Below are 16,001 nucleotides of genomic sequence, written 5' to 3' on the forward strand. Positions count from 1 at the left end.
ATAGTGTATACATAGTCTTAAGGTCAATATCCCTCCCATATAACACACAGAGTTGTATTGAATAGACCTAAGCTTAATTTATCTATCTATCTATCTATCTATCTATCTATCTATCTATCTATCTATCTATCTAAATGGCAAGGTATAATCTATATTTAACTTACAAAGAGAATCACTGATATATCTAAAGACTAAGGGCAGTTTTGCAAAAGTATGTGAAAATATTTTGTATGTTCATCACATAAAAATATGAAGCACCCAATATTACAAGTGACAAAGATTTTGCCACAAAATCAGAACTGTTTCAAGCCAACACAATTATGACAATTGTTGCCAATTGCACTGACAATTACACATTTCATTAAACACAAATTTATTCCTAGGACAGTCAGAATCATCTGCATGTGAAAGAAAACACAGAAAACTGAATGAAACAATCTTGCTTAGCAGCAAATAAGTCATACGACAAAAATGCAACAGGCAATTAAACGAAATTAGGGTGAACTTCTGAGGTGAGTTGACAACATTGACTACACTCTGAGACAAGAGCTATGTGTTATTTGACATTACAATGCCTTCCTGTAGAATCAGAAGCATTCCTTCATGTAATGAACATCTATTAAGGCTGCTCTCACAAAATTTTAAAGCAGAAGTTTTAGTACCACTCCTTGGTTTCCATAGCACAACAGTGACATGTGTGCATGTTTTTACACTGTAGAAGCATTCCAACACAATAAAAGCTGCATCTAATTAGTGTTAGATGTTCACATAGGTGAAAGGTAAACCTTATCAACAGACCTCCTCAAAAATAAAGTAATTTACATTAGCACTTTCTACTGAACCTTGAAGAACCATTTAGACAAGATGCCTTCTGTGACACTTGACTACAGTCAGCTGGCCATATCTATGAATACTGTACTCATTATAATCATAGAAACATAGAATAATAGAGTTGGAAGAGACCACAAGGGTCATCTAGTCCAACCCCCTGTCATGCAAGAAAAATACAATCAAAGCACATTGGCAGCTTGAAAGTATCTTTTAAAAATCTAAAACGCAAACCTTGATTTTCCCATTTTATATAAAGGGCAGAATTCTATTACATCATTGTATATGATAAAACTACAGCATCTATAGATTTTGGTATCCACAGTGGGTCCTGAACTCTAACCCCTGTAGATACCAAGGGCACACACTATATGTTAAGTCTAGCATGCACAGTTCTACTGTACAAATTGTTCTCCTGTCAGAGTTAAAGAATATATGGAACATCGCTTCTTGCAACCTCTTTACTTGCACAGTGTTTTCAAGCATATAGAATACTCCTGAGGGTGTAGCTCAAAAATTATGTTTCATGATAAAACACCACAGCTCCCAAGAGAAAGGCATCGTGTGAGCTATTTAAATACCCACATCAAGATGATACGAGAACGAACTGTCAGCACCTCTTTGCTTTCACAGACAACTCATATCGTCATTTTCATTCACCCACTGCACAAACAACAGAAGAAGGAGAGAAGAGTAAATAATTATCTAAAACTGTTGTCAATAACCAAGGAAATATGCTAGCCTATTAATTTACTGAGGTATTAAAACATTACACCACCACCAAGCTGGAAATGTTGCTTTAGAATAAATACCCAATACTGCAATGGGGTGCAGATTTAGAAAAATGATGTGTCACTACCCACAGCTTAGGTAAAGAACAATGAAAAGAAACAAATTAGAACTGACTATCTGCAAGTAGAGAATTACAACATTTTACCTTCTTGATTGCTTCACAACTGGGCTTTTAGGGTGGGGGTTATATTGCACCATATTAGTTGGAAACATTTCTTTGCCTATTATCTACAACTTCTGTTTGCATGCTACTTAATGACACATATGAATTAGTTGTGGCCGTTAGCTTATTGTATTACAAGATCAGGGAAAAATAATTCTCCTGTCTTAAGATTGGGTAAGTGAATGCCAATATTTGGCAGGTTACCTTCATTTTTTAAAAAAAACAGTAGCAAACATTTTCTTACTTGTATCAATACAAACTTCAGATGTGGAGAGGGATAAGAAATCTATTTTTGAATACTTTCCCAGAATGACTTCTTTTTTTAAAAAAAAAACAAAATCTATATGTGTAGAAAACTACATATCAAATAGGAGCTTCTATCTTAGATTTCTTCCAAAGTTCTATTTGTTAGATATGATCACTTTTAGAAAGTCAGACTTGTACTATAAATTACTGCCTATCATTACTGAATCATCATTAAATTATCTAGTTGGACATTGGTAGAAAGAACATACTCAATAAATTCATGGGCATGTTAATATATGAATGAAACTGGAGGAACAAGCAACTTGCTAAGAAGATGTGGAGAGGATTCTTGAAGAGAGAACCAGCATATGTATGTTAGATTCCCACCTTCCTCGGTACAGTATATCAGGAAAGACAAGGATCTAGCACAGGTAGTAGGTATAATTTCTGAACACATCTAGAATTTTGGGACGATATGTATGTAATATGTAGATGACATTTAACTGTCCTACTTTAACCCAAAGAAGGTGTTTCAAGTTCTAAAATTGTGCCTATCATCACCAACGACTGTTTTTGGAGGAACAAATTGAAATTGAATCTAGGTAAGAAAGAGATGCATTCGGCCAATTGACAAGTTTATCGGGGAAGAAATAGATGATTCGGACAGTGCTGGATGTGTTTACATTGCCCTTGAAGACAAAGAGTGGATATACTCCTAGATCAGTGGTTCTCAACCTGTGGGTCCCCATATGTTTTGGCCTTCAACTCCCAGAAATTTTATTATTTATTTTATTTCCAATATTTCTATCCCGCCCTTCTCACCCGAAGGGACTCAGGGCGGCGTACAATTGGCAACAATTCGATGCCGACACATCATTAAAAACAAACAGCATATAAAATCTATTACAAACAGTTAAATACAGGGATGAATGGCAGGGATGGGCAATTTTGAGCGTCTAGGGCAGTGGTTCTCAGTCTGGGTTTTCCAGATGTCCTTGGCCTACAACTCCCAGAAATCCCAGCCAGTTTACCAGCTGTTAGGATTTCTGGGAGTTGAAGGCCAAAAACATCTGAATCCTAACAGCTGGTAAACTGGCTGGGATTTCTGGGAGTTGTAGGCCAAAACACCTGGGGACCCACAGGTTGAGTACCACTGTCCTAGACTCACTGTCCTTCCTTCAACATGGAAGCTCAGATTTCTGCACAGGCCATAAATGCAGTTGCACAGTTAAGGTTGCGTGCCAGCTGTACCCATTCCTAGAGATGTTGGATCTGGTTCCAGTGACACATGCTTTTGGTTGGGAATTCTGCCTAGTCCAAAGAACTACAGCTAAGTTGTCAACTGAGGTCGGCTACAGAAAACATCTTTGTTACAATGGCTTCATCAACTACTGATTATTATCTATATATATAAAAATGTAATGTGACATTTTACAATGGAGTAAACAACAAAACCACTGAACCCAAATTTGGACACAAAAGACATAGTCATCCAAAATATGTCTTTCAAACAAAAAAAAACTAGAAAAATGAAGTCCAAATTACAGGGAGAGGAAGAACTGTTTTTTCCCCTTGCTGCCAGTTAGAAGGGTAGGCCCCACCCACTTCATCTCCTAGCAAGCCACTCATCCAGAATGGTGCCAAGGGCCTCTTCACTCAGGTCTCTTCCACACTGCCTATAAAATACAGATTATCTGATTTGAACTGGATTATATGGCAGTGTAGACTCAAGGCCCTTCCACACACCTATATAACCCAGAATGCCAAGGTAGGATAATCCACAGTATCTGCTTTGAACTGGATTATCTTGTCCACACTGCCAGTTCAGTGTGGATTTTATACAGCTGTATAGAAGGGGCCTCATATAATCCAGTTCTAAGCAGATAATATAAGATTATAAATGTAATATATAATAATTGCTGTGGTATAATAATACAGAACAATATAATCCCTAAAATTAGGACAGTAAATAAAGAGCAACATTCTGAAAACGGGAATTCCAGAAAGGAAACAACCAGGGCCAGCTAACACCTCACAAACAAAGGATTCCTCCAGGCAGGAACGGCTCTCTGGATAAGGGTGAACTATAACTCCCAAAATCAAGGTCCATTCCCACAAATCCCTGCAGTTATGTTCAGTTGGTCATGGGGCTTCTCTGTGCCAAGTTTGGTCCCAGTCCATTGTTGGTGAGGGTCACAGTATCAGTGAAGGTACTGGAAGTCCCATCATCCATGGCAAGTTTGGTCCAGATCCATTGTTGGTTGGGTTAAGAGTGCTTTCTGAATGTAGGTCAAGTACAACTCTTGTCAATCATGGTGAATTCTCCGAAACCTCTTGTCCAGTTACTGATCCATTCCTCTGTTAACTGTGTGCCATAGGAAAGGGTAGGAAAGGGTTATGGGAGAGGCAGTGGGTGGGGTCATGCAAATTAAGGAACCCTAGGATATCCATTCTAGAAGAAAAACAGAACATTTAGGATGAAATTGTCCCTGAATGAAAGCCTTCATTTGGGTGGGGGCAGAATAGTGTTTGTGGAGGACACGGGCAGGGTTTGGGCTACATGTTCATGGTGCTCACTATAACCTGCATGTCAGTGGAGAGAGGGCCATTGGTGTCTCCAGCTCAGTGGGAACTATAACTGTCTGTGGAGGCGGGAGGCTGTCTGTGTAAGTAGATACTTCTACCACATACGCACATACACATTTTCTCTTTTATTATCTTTATAGATTATAATTTAAACTGCTTACTGTGATACATTAAGTCTTATATGGCTTAGCTCATATTCTCTCATATGATCATGCCTGTATGTAAAGATCTTCAAGTGAGATTCTTCTCTCCACCCCAGTGCCTTAGCAAGTATATATGGAAGGAACAAAGTAAAGGGCCTTCTTGGTGGTTCCTTGCTGCTCTGGAACTTTTTTATTACGGAGGGAAAGGTGAGGACTTTTCTGTCTCAACAGAATGGATTATTCCCGGGGAAATGAGCTTTTCAAAATCAGCTGCATTGTCTACTCCTGCTGTTTTTTTTTAAGTAGTTATACTTTTAAATTGCTTTTAATTACATTTGTAGTTTAATTATACTTCAACTTCTGTATAATGTCAACTTTTATTTGCACCGAGCCCCAGGGCCAAGAAACAACCAGGAAACAAATAAATGCAAGTTTCCATTCTGTCACAGTGACAAACCTGACACTTGGACACAAGAGCCTGGTGGGCATCAGAACTTACAAACAAGATTCCTCTATGTCATACTTGCTGTAGACAACTGTCTGGTCACTATAGATTGCAAGTATCTCTAAATAAACACCCAAATTAGAAATTGCTCTTGTCTAAACTGAGGATTAGAACTATATGCATGGCTGCTATAATACTATGCTCTTTAGGACAAAGGCACATTTTCACCGCTGAATGTGCAGATTTTCTCCATACAGCAAATTGCAACACTTGCAGACTTCATATCGCAACTCACTGATTAGTACAGACACACAAATGATGTACATACACCACAGGCATTTCTGCACATACATGAACACTTCATTTAAGCAGCATGGTCAGTGTGACATTGCTCAACTCAAGAGGAGGGGGATAAAAAAGTAAAATAGTGGTCCAATTTATTACCACACTATCTGAATTAACTATAGAGCTGTAGTCCAGAAAGGCAGCCTGATTCTCACCGACTCTTAAGAGTTCATAACCAAAGAAAGGTAAGAGGAAGATTTGTAAGAACAAGGAACAAATAAGTTGCTTCTGAATGTTTAGTTGCATTGTTACTCTTAGTTCAGTTTTCTTATTGTCCTAACTTCCACTAACTGGAAGGTAGGACAATAAGGAATACTAATGTCATCCTTAGGAATGTACTGTACTGTAACCTGAGTTACTGTTTGTAGGAAGCTGTTTATCAGCCTATTTGTATAGAACAGATTTCTATTTACTAACATTTAACTTTTCTTGCAATAAAGCATGAGGATTTTCCAATTACTCTCGCTGACATCTCTCAGTGTCTTGCTGGCACTATTGTATTTTTCCTCGTTTTATTTTAAATAGTATGTATATATACACATGTTCATCATGAAACTTATAGACTAGTGTACAGAAATAATTAAAACAAGTAATTTAGATCCACTCCACTGAACTTTTTCTACTTTCTCTTTGCTCTCAGCAGTTTTGTATGTTCCCCAATTATGATAGAGAGAATAGCAAGATTTCTTTCCCCTAATGTAGCTACACTCTATTTTCACATCTGTCAGGAAAACTTGTGAACCCCACGCCATTATAAGCTCTTAAGATATTAATTAGTAAAAATGTAAACATTTATAAACTTTTTACAAATTGTAAACATTGTAAATATTTGAGAAATTCCCAAATAAGTTAAAAACAGGAATATCTGTTGTCCTGTAGTCCCAGAAGTTTTGTTTTAGTTATGTTTTTCACAAATATCAAGGATTTTTTTTAAGTAGCCTTGTAAATAAATCCATAAAACTTTCTAATAATCCTATACTCATCCATTCAGAAACAGACTCTTCTCCTGAATTTAACTGGACTGCAATTTTAATATTTATTTCACAACTAATAAGACAGCCTACGTCTACTTCTTGGGAGGAAAGCAATAGCCAACCTTGATAAAATAGTGAAGAGCAGACATCACACTGGCAATGAAGGTCAGCATAGTGAAAGCAATGGCATTCCCCATAGTAACCTATGCATGCAAAAGCTGGACCATAAGGAAGGCTGAGTGAAGGAAGATAGATGCTTTTGAACTTTAGTGCTGGAGGAAAATCCTGAGAGTGCATTGGACCGCAAGAAGATCCAACCAGTCCATCCTCCAGGAAATAATGCCCGAATGCTCACTGGAGGGAAGGATACTAGAGATGAAGTATTTTGGCCACATAATGAGAAGACAGGAAAGCTTGGAAAAGATCATGATGCTGGGGGAAATGGAAGGAAAAAGGAAGAGAGGCTGACCAAGGGTAAGATGGATGGACGGTATCCTAGAAGTGACTGGCATGAACTTGAAGGAACTGGGGGCAGTGATGGCCGACAGGGAACTCTGGCGTGGACTGGTCCATGAGGTCACAAAGAGTCGGAAACAATTATGTGAAGAAGAAGAAAGACAGCCAGCATAATGTAGATGTTTGAATATTGGACCCTGGATGAACTGGGTTCAAATCCCTGCTCAGTCATGGAAACCCGCTGGATGACTTTGGGCAAATCACACTGTCTCAATCTCAAAGCAAGGCAAGAGCAAAGGGCCTCAGATCAAATCCCATGATAGGTTTGCCTTAATGTTGCTGTAAGTTGGAAACAATTTGAAATAACACTACTAATAGGCAGGGCCGGCCGGAGATATTTTTAAATGTTAAGCGGGGGTGCTAAAAAGCGCCCCCGCCACCGGCCCCGCCTCCCAAGCCCTGGCCCCGCCCAGCATGCCCTGGCCCCGCCTCCCACGCTGCGTGGGAGGCGGGGCCAGGGCGAATAGTGCTGGGGGTGGGGCCAGAGTTGGCCCCGCCCCCCGTCCAGCGTGCCCTGGCCGCGACCAGGAAGTAAGGGCAAAATGGCCTATCTGTGCTGTGCGCATGCGCACAGCCAGATAGGCCTTTTTGCCCTTACTTCCTGGTCGCGGCCGCCGATCGCCCGGGCGATCGGCGGCCGCGACCAGGAAGTAAGGCCCAAATGGCCTATCTGTGCTGTGCGTATGCGCACAGCACAGATAGGCCATTTGGCCCTTAGTCTACAAACTAAGGGCAAAAAGGCCTATCTGGCTGTGCGCATGCGCACAGCACAGCTAGGCCATTTTGCCCTTAGTCAACAAACTAAGGGCAAAATGGCTTATCTGGCTGTGCGCATGCGCACTGCCAGATAGGCCATTTTGCCCTTAGTTTGTTGACTAAGGGCGAAATGGCCTATCTGTGCTGTGCGCACGCGCACAGCACAGATAGGCCATTTCGGCCTTACTTCCTGGTCGCGGCCGCCGATCGCCCGGGCGATCGGCGGCCGCGACCAGGAAGTAAGGCCGAAATAGCCTATCTGTGCTGTGCGTGTGCGCACAGCACAGATAGGCCATTTTGCCCTTAGTTAACAAACTAAGGGCAAAATGGCTTATCTGGCTGTGCGCATGCGCACAGCACAGATAGGCCATTTTGCCCTTAGTCAACAAACTAAGGGCAAAATGGCTTATCTGGCTGTGCGCATGCGCACAGCACAGATAGGCCATTTTGTCCTTAGTTTGTAGACTAAGGGCAAAATGTCCTATCTGTTTTTAGCGGTTTGGCGTTGGCGCGGGGATTGAAGCCCCGCGCCAACACCGGAGGCGTCGGTGGCGCTACGGGCCGCTGTCGACGCCTCGACAGCGCCCCTAGCGGCCAGCGCCCGAGGCGGCCGCGTCAGCGGCCTCTTAGGATCAACCAGCCCTGCTAATAGGCTTGTAAGGGGCTGATATCTTTATTTTTCATGCAAAGGGGGGGGAGCATGCTTTTAAAAAATCTTTTCTCAAGAAGATTAGCAGGAAATCCATTTCCTCACAGCTTACTCACCTGTCCATATAGAACTCCTTATGCCCTGTGACTACCATGTAAGCTGTAAAGATATGACACTTTTAAGTGACTTTCAGCTTGCAACAAATTTTTCCCATCTAGCACAGGGGTGAAACTATGTAGACTGTGGATCACATATAGCTCTCAGAAACATTCAGTACAGCCCTTGGTATCCCCAGAGACTATCCCACACACCCCTGAAAAAATTCAGCTAAAAAAATCCCTAGTCATTTCAGTCCCAGCAGCATGAGGAGTAAAATGCTTCCTGCCTCCTGCTCAGAAACAAGAAACACTGCCATGGCACAAAATCACATCCATTCACCCAAAATGTCAGTTGCAATAGGGTACCTACCACTATTGGAGAGTCAAAACTTGGCTAGTTCTGTCCCCTGGGCCACAGAAACTGTTCATTCCCCCTCTGAATGGGGAATAACTTAATAACTTTTAAAAACTAATATTAATAAAAGGCATTTTGAAGAGGGTCAGTTCTTATACTTTCATTGTCTGACAGCTGTATGGTTCAAAAGAGAGCTACTGTTTCCAGGACCAGCAAAAGCTTACATGTGATGGGAAATTTAGCAGTTTTTTCCTGTAGAGACGAGACCACATAAGACCTATACTGTAATTAAATAGTGCATTCATTTTTACCCAGATCAAACATAATCAAAAGTTTTACAAAAACAAATAGCATACTTATCCTAAGTATCATGACATCTTACGGCAGGTGACAAAATACCACAGAACAGAGGGCCTAGATTCTAGTACGGGTACCACAGATTTTTGGAAACTAAAGGAAAGGAAAAAATGAGCCCAGACTGTCCATGATATCTAGAATGAGACATTAAGATGCATCTTTCTTCATTTCATGGCCTTCGGATTTTGGGCTATACTTCCTATCAAGCTCACAGTGGTCAGGGATTATATATGACTTGTAATGCAGAACCTTGACAAACACAATACTGGGGAATCCAGTCTCCTGTATTTAGCAGACGCATAGAAAATAATTAGAAAAGGAGAGCAATAGAGGACTAGAAAGAGGCAGGAAAAGCTAGGCACTGTTTGCTTGACTCATATAGCAATGCTACTGTCTCCCTGAATCATCAACAGGGACTTGTACCACAGCAGCTAAAGGCAGGAGTCAACTGTGTGGGAATCAAATTGGCTTAAATTCAAACACCCTTCAAGAAGAACATAACCACGAGTATGGCATATCTTCTATAGGAGTTTCTAGAAAACCTTGGCGCCCACAAAAGCAAATAAAATGTCTTTGCTCTCTATTTCTTGCTATGGTTGGCAAGTAAAAGCTTAAGCATGTGTTGATTGGAACTTTACTGTTACCTCAACTACTTTGTTACTTCAAGCAAAAAGCAATAAAATATTTGGATCTAGGTTTTTTATGAATAGAACTATAAGAGATAGTTTAGAAATGTTTGCTATAAAACATGCGAAAACATGCTGATTTCAGTTACATATTTCACAATCCCAATAAAGTCACACTAGTGAACTCTGCTTCAAAGAGAAAGCAAAACTAAAATGTGAAATATTAGCATGTCCACACAACTACTTTTTCTTATTCCACAGCACTCTTAATGTAGTGCAAAAAAGAACTGGATACCATTAGAACAGCTGGGGGAAGGGAATATCCCTTCTATTAAGTTTATGAGCCCCAAGTATATAGCAATGCCTTAGCAGCCCTGAAAGCAGTGCTCAGTGTTGGCTGGGATCTTCTAAAATGAACACACGTATCAGCAAAACAGGGACAGAAACGCCAAGATATACTATTTTTCTCTTTTAGAACTCAAGTTAGAAAAGTTGGTGGCACCCTATTAGTGTTGGAGCTCAAACAAGAAGTGGACAAGGAAGGAATACCTCTGCTATACAGATAGCCCTCATTCTTTACAATTCCCAATGCACAGAACATCTTCAACAAGACCAAAAAAAAAAAAAAGCAAACACAAAGTAGCTGCATGCAACAACATCCTGCAGAAACTTACTGGCAATGCCTGTGGTGCAGACCCACAATTAACAAGAACATCAGCCATGGCCTTGTCTTACTCAACTGCTGAGTACGCCTGGCCTGTCTGGCACAAGTCTGCCCATGCGAAGCAGGTGGACATAGCACTGAAGAAAACATGCAGAATAATTACAGGATGCCTTTAACTTACACCTGTTGATAAATTCTACAAGTTAGCTGGCATTGCCCCCCCCCCCCCCCGATGTGAGATGGGAAGTTGCTACTAACTGTGAGAGAAATAAGGTCAAACATTGTGAAAGCCATCCACTGCATGACTATCAGCCTTCCCCAGTAAATTCAAATCAAGGAAAAGCTTCATGAGAAACACAACTTCTCTTAATATTCTTCCAGCAACAGTAAGAGTATCCCTCTGGGCAGCTAAACCAAGCAATTCCAACTGGATGGCCTCCCATGAGGGTCTGCCTCCAGGGGCAAACCAAAAATGGGCAACTTGGAAGTCCCTGAACAGACTCAGAAGACAACCTGGCAAGATGGCACTACCTGGAGGAATCCTTCACCTTGTGTGACTGTGGAGCAGAACAAACAACTCCGCATATGTATGCTTGCCCACAATGTCCTTCCTCATGTATGGAGGAGGAGTTGTTTAAAGCTACGGATAATGCGGCCACTGTTGCCCGCTTTTGGTCTAAAACTATTTAGCTGCTTGTGATTCCTTTATTTTATCACTTTTAAACTTATTTATTATGCAATACTTTTGACACAAAATAAATAAAAATAAATAAGCCAAAAGCCAATGCTTTCCCAGAAATTACTTTCTATGAACTTGGGGCTATTTCATATTACTAATAAATAATTTGAACAGTATTTAGCTGTAAAAGCAAGATCCCCCAAATACATTTAGCCATTTGTGCCACATACTGTTACAGCCACAATCACATCTAGATAGAGCTGTAGAATCAGAACTCTTAATTTGTCCATCTGAATAGAATTTTTTTAAGGTCTGACTTGGGCAATCCTGTAAAAGACACTGGGCCATTTTGGAGAAGGGTGGCTGTATTGCCACCTGCTCTTGAGGCCAGTGGGGGCTAAACCTAAACTTTGCTACTGAATTTGCAGTTGCAAAGGGATGTACCCTCCCACATATTATTTTAAAACTAAAACACAGGAAGGTTGACGCTGCTGGGTCACCATAAGAAAATTCAAGAGCAGCATAAAAAAAAGCATGGGAACCCATGGGCCATCTAATTCCATATATGAAGTACTGATATTTTAAATACGACCCAGGCTTTCAATTAATAATCCTGCCAGCATGGGTTGCATTCTTCAGCAAATCAAGCACACTCAAATTCTATTCATTCCAACTGAAATTACAGAGCAGCAATTTACTAAATTTTAGAAGTGACAAATGAAGTAAAAAATAAAGGAATCAAGCTTATAACAATGGCCTGATTTATTTAATTTTGGGTAATCTAGATTTTACAGCAAAGCAGCTGCTTCAGTCTTCATAGAATCCGTTTTCAGAACAGTGCTTGAAGAATTAATCTAGCAGAGCATTATTTTTCTTCCCAACTTTCAATAGATCTTGAGATCTTTCAGTAGAGCTTAACTGCTTCCTTGTTCCTACATCCTAGTAATATAAAATGAAGTCGTTTGATTTGTTAAGGTATCGCAATAACAAATCTCACTTCATATACTACTCTAATTTCACTCTAAAAATACCCAGTAAAGATGTTATAATTACACTGGTTTTCTGAAAAGGTCTGCAATTCTAGCAAATAACTTGAAATTCCCTTAAAATCAAGAGCTGCTTCAATTTAAGGTTCAGATTCATGTTTATTCAAAAACAGCAGTCATTTACAAACAGAAAATGTTTAGGCTAATTATTCTACTGAGATAAAAAGACGCATCACACTGTACTGCTTGCTGCAAAAGTACAAAGTATAAAATGTAGCATACTCACTAATTCTCAATTCACCTGAAAATTTATTTACAAATAACAAGTTGTTTCAATATCATTTTTTCTTTTCCCTTACTGAAATGACTTTACTTCAAGCTAGTATCTGTTTATCCAACAGCCTTGTATTACAACTGTTAATGGATGGAGTGGCTGGAGGGGGGGAAAGTTAGCTAGAATTAACTTTTTAATCTGAAGACTGTGTTATCTACTTTGCCACTGTCAGTGTTGTTCAATGGATGAAGAGGAAACTAAAAATAATGATATTGGAGAAAGAACTCTTTCTGCTAAACAGATGCATAACTCACTGAAACATTCTGAAGTACTTCCATCAAGTGTCATTAATGTCATTATCAAACGTGGGTGACTCTCTAACAAGCGTAGATCCTCCAGCATACACACTGTTCAGTCAATTCCTGTACTTTAGCCAAACAGGACTGAGTCATTTTTGCAAATGACTCCAGCTGCTTCTCCCCTCACCCCTCCTTCCAAATGCCTGCAGGGAGAAACTCTTGGAACAGAAACAAAAATCCCATTCCTCTTTCCACCATTAGGAATGAGGTCTCTGTTATCCCCAAAAATATGTTCCTACACAAGATCCTGTTGACAGCATCCTTTTCAAAGTCTCATATTTAGAACTGTTGAAATCACAGATCTATCTTCCTTCCTAAAGGAAGAACTTTTTGTATGCATACGTCCTTAAGAAGAAAATGCTTCTGTTCATACTTGTAGACAAAGTGGAACATTACTTCAAAGCCATTACTCCTCAAGATAAAAGTTATTTCTAAAACATATCCACAAATTCTATACCACTCTACAATGTTTGCAAGCAAAAGTTAACATTAGTTTCCCATTAACCAAAACCAAGTTCAATAGGAAGAGAAAGAGAAAGGATCAAAGATGACACCAAAATATTCCTGACATAGGCTAATGTCTCAATGCAAGCATATTTAATCAGGACTATTTCTCAATCACTCAACAAAACTTTCAAAACAAATGGATCAAAGTGAAGTCTGAAAAGTGAAGACTGCTACCTCAGGGCCACTCAGAAGTATGTTCTGCAGGGAGTTCCCTAAAAATTAATATATCCAGCAATTATGCAAAAAAAAATCTGTTTCAGGGCACTAATATTCTTCTCTTCCTACCATCTCAGATCGTTTATCTGCAGACTCAAAGGCACACTTCTTTACACCTCGCCCATCCCAGCTTTCACTGAACCACTTGAATGTAACAATTGTTATTACCTTTTGCCTTTTCTAAGCACACTCCCTGAATAAGAGAGGTTTTCATTTTCCATGTCTATCCAGTAAAATAACTCAGCCAAAAAACCCACCACTTCTAGGGTTGCTTTTTCCCCCCTTTCCTGAACAGATGAAAAGCCAACATAGGGTGTGTATGGTGGGGTTTTTTTTAATCACTGGCATAAATACAGATCCTTAACCCTTTCGAAAACCATCCAGACAGAACATTTTCCAAACTCATCCATATTGAGAAACAGTACTGGTTGCATCCCCTCCCCGCCCCACCCTTCCAAGGGAAAAGTGAGCACAAGGTATTTCCTAACCATCCAGAAGTTTCTTCTTCCATTTCTAACACTTAAAATTCCAGAATTTAAGTCTCTCAGGCCCCTTCTACACAGCAGAATAAAATCCAGATTATTTGCTTTGAACTGGATTATCTGGCAGTATAGACTCAGATAATCCAGTTCAAAGCAGATAATGTGAAATATCTGCTTTGATAACCTGAATTATATGGCAGTGTAGAAGGGGCCTAAGATTTAGGAAGGGATAGGGATTCAGACCTGCTAAAGGAAATAATCTTGAAATACTTTTGGGTGGGATAGTACATCTAGATCCTGCCTTGTAAAACTATTATGACCCCTTCTGATGAATGTATGATTTTAAGATATTTTGCAATTACATGTATACAGTGAGAACCCAGAATCTACTGGGGTTTGATTCTAAGGATCTATTTTATATACCACTGTCCTATTAATGGAGCTAGAGCATCCACTGCTTTGGTATTCATGGGGAACTTGGGGTGCATCGACACTGTAGAAACAATGCATTTTGACATCGCTTTAATCACCAGGACTCCATGCTCCATAATCCTGGGATTGGCAGTTTGTTGAGGAAACAGCACTATACGACAGAGAAGGATCAAGATCTCCTCAGACTACAAATCCCGTGATCCAAACAGCATGAAACCATGGTAGTTAAAGTGGTGCCAAGCTGCATTAACATTTTTTACAAGGCACCCCAAGTCTCCCTTGGATACTAAATCACTGGATGCACAATTCCCATTACAGTATTCCCTGAGACAAAATGGGAAAAAACAAAGTTTGCTGTCTGGATTTATTTTCAAGCCATGGAAACAAAATCAGCAGATGAGGAGGGCCGACTATAGCTGGGACTTCCACTACCAAATAATGCAGTTTGAGCTGAATGATATGATGAGTGTAACCAGGCATGGGCAAACTTTTACCCTCCAGGTGTTTTGGACTTCAACTCCTACAAGTCCTGCTAGGAATTGTGGGAGTGTTTCCCAAACACCTGGAGAGCCAAAGTTTGTTCATGCCTGGTGTAGACCCACATAATGCAGTTCAATCTGAATTATATGGTAATGCAGTTCAATCTGAATGATATGATGAGTGTAGACCCACATAAAGTGGTTCAATCTGAATGATTCCTAACCAGCTGTTAGGAATTGTGGGAGCTGAAGTCCAAAACACCTGGAGGGCCAAAGTTTGCCCTTGCCTGGTGTACACCCACATGATGCAGTTCAATCTGAATGACACTGTGATGCAGTTCAGTCTGAATGATATGGTGAGTGCAGACCCACACAATACATTTCAATCTGAATGATATGGTGAGTGGAGATCTACATAATGCAGTTCAGTCTGAATGATGTGGTAAAGCAGTTCAGTCTGAGGGCCCTTTCACACAGCCCTATATCCTAGAATATCAAGGCAGAAAATCCCACAATATCTGCTTTGAACTAGGTTATCTGAGTCCATACAGACATATATTCCAGTTCAAAGCAGATCATGTTGGGGTTTTATTCAGCTGTGTGGAAGAGACCTGAATCATATGGCGATGCAGTTCAATCTGAATGATAGGTAAGTAGAGACCCACATAATGCAGTTAAATCTGAATGATATGGTGGAGACCTACATAATGCAGTTCAGTCTGAATGATATGGTGAGTACAGACCCACATAAAGCAGTAGTCTGAAAGATATGGTGATGCTGTTCAATCTGAATGATATGGTGAGTGTAGACCCACATAAGGCAACTCAATCTGAATGATATGGTGATGCAGTTCAATCTGAATGATATGCTGACTGTAATAATGCAGTTCAATCTGAATGATGTGGTGAGTGGAGACTGAGGGCCCTTCCACACAGCCCTATAACTCAGAATATCAAGGCAGATAATCCGCAATATCCGTTTTGAATTGGGTTATTTGAGTCCACATTCAGATAATGGGGGATTTTCTGGCTTGATATTCTGGG

At 40.2% G+C, this 16,001-nt stretch overlaps 1 protein-coding gene across 4 annotated transcripts in view; it reads right to left on the reverse strand.

Annotated features, from left to right (window-relative positions):
- Positions 1–16,001, reverse strand: part of rock2 (Rho associated coiled-coil containing protein kinase 2) — a 118,998-nt gene that overhangs the window by 101,989 nt on the left and 1,008 nt on the right. The window lies entirely within an intron of this gene.

This window comes from Anolis carolinensis, chromosome 1, assembly GCF_035594765.1.
Source record: "Anolis carolinensis isolate JA03-04 chromosome 1, rAnoCar3.1.pri, whole genome shotgun sequence".
NCBI classification, from domain to species: domain Eukaryota; kingdom Metazoa; phylum Chordata; class Lepidosauria; order Squamata; family Dactyloidae; genus Anolis; species Anolis carolinensis.